The following is a 5,017-nucleotide window of genomic DNA, read 5'->3' on the forward strand; positions in this document are numbered from 1 at the left end:
TTCATGACACCCACTCGCCCTCACGACCCCCTTGCACCCCTTTCACTAAAATTGTAATGGGCAGACAGTAATCGAACTATTCTATCTGGATAAATGCATTTTGGCTGTTGTAACTCCTCCTGCTTCGAGAAATCAAGCGTGACGTGACACACACTGGCCTTTATATATGTTAATTATTTCCACTTGTAATTTTAATCTTTTTCTTTTAAATATTCATTAAAATACTATTATAAAATGCATTTTCATATTTGTTTATCTAGATTATATGTGAACATTTATCGTCTTGCGTATTCACATTTGTCATGTTTTTTATTTTTTAAATCATAAGCTCCAGAACATCTTAAAACAAGCAGTCAGTAATCCTGAAGATTTGAGTTTAAGTTCGTGTTTTGTGTTTTACCTTTTCCACAGTTTTCTGACTAATAAACACCAAACATTTTCAACCATCAATGTGATATTTTATTAACTACAAATCATATTTTTTTTTTACATTATTGTATATTTTTTTTTATTTCCTTTGTGTTTATTCACAAAAGAAATTTATACCAGTTATTTTTATTCGACTTTAATTTCAGCCTATTTGAACTCGTACTAATTATAAATCCAATATTCGTTTTGGATTTTATGATATCAGTTAATTCTAATTTAACGTAGCCAGATCGGCAGGTGACAATCATACAACACTCATTGTTTTTTGTTTGCGTGCTGGGCTATTTATCCGAGGGTTTAATGTTCGCGTCCCGTTACCATAAAAAAGTTGAATTCCACGTTTTAGGACGTAGGTACGTTATAAGAAAGACGATCAAATCTTAATTTTCAGTTAGAATATACCAATAATTAGATGGTTGCTGTTGAGTAGCTACTTTCTCCTTAGTCTTTCAGTTCAAAATTAAGAACAGCTAGCACTTTGTGTAGCTTTGTGCGAATAGTCTCCCTGTGAACACAGCAGATAGCCCAATGGGGCTTTAGTTTAAAAAAACAAACGATTGTACAAATATCCAACCCAACCCTTGTTTTTAACCATCACACAGTCGCTGTTGGAAAATTATTATTGAACTAAGGTGAGTACTTATCTTGTGTAATTTGTTCTGACGTAATCATAATACTTGAGTCTATAAACCGTTTCTCCCCATAATTGAATTTACACTCTGTAAGTTCTTTCTGTCAAATATATTTACTTGATCACATACCATATTAAATTTCTTTTCTTTAGCTGCGTAACATAGTGATGAAAATGAATCTAGGCGTGCTGTTAAAGTAGTCCCCCAGTAGCACGACGATATGTCGGCGAATTTACAATGCTAGAAACAGGGTTTCGATGAGCAGAGCACGGATAGCCCATTTGTAGCTTTGTGCCTAATAACAATCAATCACTGTTAAGTTTATGTGCTAGTCTTTACGAAATTTCTGATAGAGGTACGCTAATATTTTCTATATATAGGATTGTCCATCTGATTACGTTTCTCCTGTGTTTTTTGAGTTTGTATGTTTGTTAAATTTCTCTTGTCTGTGTTTTTTCAATTCGTTAATAGTTTCTGTAACTACTTTAGAAGAAAACTGGTTTACGTTAGTAAAGCACTGAGTTAAGTGCATAACTTCTTCATCCATGTTTTCTGTGGTGCATACAGTGTATGCTAAATGTAGGTGACTTTTTAGAGTCCCTAGCTTCTGGTGGATTACAAGATTAGAAATCCAGTTTATGTGATTTCCGCTAAATGTGTTTTCTTCTATAAATGTTAGTGGTGAAGCCTCGTGGAGTTCGTGTGATGGTAACGTTTAAAAGATTATCGTGTAGTTGCTTTCATTGTCTACTGTGAATTGTATGTCTTTATGTAGGTTGTTTATGTGTTGAAAACATTTTGTTTATTCATCTTGGCAAGTAAAACCGCAAAAAACGTTATCTTCATATCTAAATCAAAGTACAGGCTTATATATGGAAGTGACTATGGCATGTTATTCTATGTGATGTAAGAAAAGAGTGGCCAAACCTGATAATGGATTTCCCACATGAAGTCCGTGTAACCGAAGTACTAATCTCTGTTGTATGAATGTGGCTAGTTGTAACAGTTTGATTAGGTGTTCCTGTTTTATATTGATTCTCTTTTTAGGGTATTGTATAATAATTTCTGCGGTAAGTTGTATCGCCTCATCACAAGAGGATGGAGAGAATAGGTATACGACATGAAAACTAGACATAATGTTGTTACTGTCTAAATAACACTCTTAGAAAGAGTTCTAAACTTCCAGTAATTCGGATCACAAGTCGTTGCTTCTATATTAACTCATACAATTGTTATCCAAAATTTGCGATCTCTCATAGTTGTCATGACCTCATTCAGAGTGAGCCAGGTGTCTTGCTACTACAGGTCGACAAATGTCGTGTGAGGAAAACCAACTCTTCCTGGTATCTCAATTTTACTTATATGGAATCGGTTATCTGCTCCTCACGGTACGCAATATATTCAGGAAGGCGTACTCTTTATTTCAATAAACAAGTGATAGCGGTATAAGATGAACATATGGTTATACAACGGACATACGATCTCTTCAGCTGGTATTATAAATTCTACGTAACATTTTGGTATAACAGACAACAATGGTTTGATTTAAAGCAGCTAATGTGATCCAGATCTTAGCATCACTGTAGAATTAAAAACATTTAACTTAGTATTTCTGTATGTGTCTGATTTCCAGATGCGCTGCAATCTGTTTAACCTAAACCAAGCTTGATGATTTTTTTGTAGCACTGAATATGTACTAAGATATTTAAAGTCATAAATTAATTCAATATTGTCCCAAGTAAACAATATTAAGATTAAGATATTATCGTTTTTACACGTAGACCAGAAGATTAATTTCTTGTTATTTGATCATATGCCTTAGAATATTTGAGGAAATGTTTCCTATATTAAATGAAACTACTTGAACTTTCAGTATGAAGTATATTAGTATACAATACCATGTAAAAACACAACCTAATCCACCAACTGCCATCAGTCACAGAGCAGAAATAATGAAGAAAGTTAGACAGTTTGTTACCAAAAGTAACACAAAACTACAGTAGTCCATTGCAGATAAAGTAGTAACCTCACTTGGAACTTGAATAATACAATTTACAATGATTTGAGTCTACAAAATCATTACGAAAGCCGTCTTCACAAGAAAAACTATCAATATTGCACGAGGGGCATTTGGAATATGACAAATGCAAATATGTCTTCATATTGAACGAAGCAATCATTTACTGCAGCAAAGCCCGGGTGGTTTACTATCGTTTGTTTGTTTATTTTTGTTATTGTTAAGCACGAAGCAGCATAATGCAGGCATTAAACCCGATTTCTATTATTATGGATCTTCAGGAAAAGGTAAAATTACTCTCCTATGTACACGTTTAAGCACAAAGGACTAAAAATTAAAAATAATATTTTGTTCATCTCAGACGATGAAAATAACAAATATTTAAAATCATTATTCGTTTATAAACTGACAAAAAATAGAAAAAACAACAACAATAAATTAATATTATACAAATTTATACATTTTGTGAAAAACATAGTTATGTAGGAAAGGATTAACGCACAAAGTTCTGACAATATTAAGAAAGAATGAGATCAATAAATGTAAGGTATTGCTAATAACTTTAATGACATTGATTAATGGTAGGCAAACATTGTTTGGTTTGAAAAGCTCATATAAGATCGATGTTGAATTTTGCTCAAAGCTACTCGAGGGCTATCTGCATTAGCTGTCCATGATTTTAAAGTGCTAGACTAGAAAGAAGGCAGCTAGTCAACACCAACCATCGCCAACTCGTGGGCTATTCTAATCGCAAATGGAATTTGACTGTCATTCTTATAATACATCCAAAGTGCGGAGCGCGTTTTCTTTTAAAGCCAAACATTTGGCTATCTGTGCTCTGCCTACCAAAATGAATCAAACCTCAGATTTCCCTAATTTTCTTGTGTAACTCCGTAAACTTGCGCATACCCACTGGTCGACAAAAAGATAACTAATATAAACTATTGACTCTGAAATTCTAATGCTTAAAATGAGTTGTTTTTTTTTGGAAAGAGTTTTGTTTGTTTGTTGTTAGCGTAAAGCAATGCAATGGGTTATCTGTGCTGTGTCCACCACTGGTCTCAAAACCTGATTTTTAGCGTTATAAGCCTTCAGATTTATCGTGAGCCAATAGGGGGCTTTTAATAAAGGTATTCTAAATTGCTAATTTGTTCATAAATTATGATACAGGTATAAAGTATGAAACTTTAGTAAGATTAATTAAGACACAGAAATCCATTTATACGGTAGAGATCTTATAGATTTTTATTATAAGCAATAATACTTAATGATCGTATATACAGTGTATTTAACATCATATTTGCCGTGTCATACAAAAGAGATTGCAAAAACATAACAGTTTCTAGATTATATATTGATTATGTCAGTACTACACTTCAATGTATTTCCACGTTGTTTTCTAATAATTCATAAATATGTTAAAATAACTTCTTGGTTTAGTGAAGGTCATTTTACAGCACTTGTAGTGCGTTGTTCTACTAGGTGTAGATAGTCATGGACTTGTGAAAGTAATGCATGACCAACTACCAGTACAAATTATATATAAAGATTTAGTATTTTGTGCTTAGATTCAGATGTTAGCTTATTGTTTCGTAAAAATATGAATAAGTATATTTTGAATTTAGAGAGACATCAGAAAGGTTAAATGCTTACAGATCACCAGAGCCTCCAAAAATGTCCTACATTCACGACGTTATTTTGTCAATTTTCTACAAGTAAACGAGCATCACGTGTTCTATTCTACCGTACTTTAACACTAAACTTCAATATATATCTGATGCAAATGCAGTTATAAAGTTTTTAGGCAAACAAAGTTTGATGTTGAAGAATACAATTACGAAGTTTGTAAAATCATTTTATTTCCAGGTATAAGGAAGAATCGTTTTGAAGTCCTACTATCAACTCATGATTTCTTGTTGCTGTTTAAAGACCCGCTTGA

This window comes from Limulus polyphemus, unplaced genomic scaffold (assembly GCF_000517525.1).
Source record: "Limulus polyphemus unplaced genomic scaffold, Limulus_polyphemus-2.1.2 Scaffold528, whole genome shotgun sequence".
Classification (NCBI taxonomy): domain Eukaryota; kingdom Metazoa; phylum Arthropoda; class Merostomata; order Xiphosura; family Limulidae; genus Limulus; species Limulus polyphemus.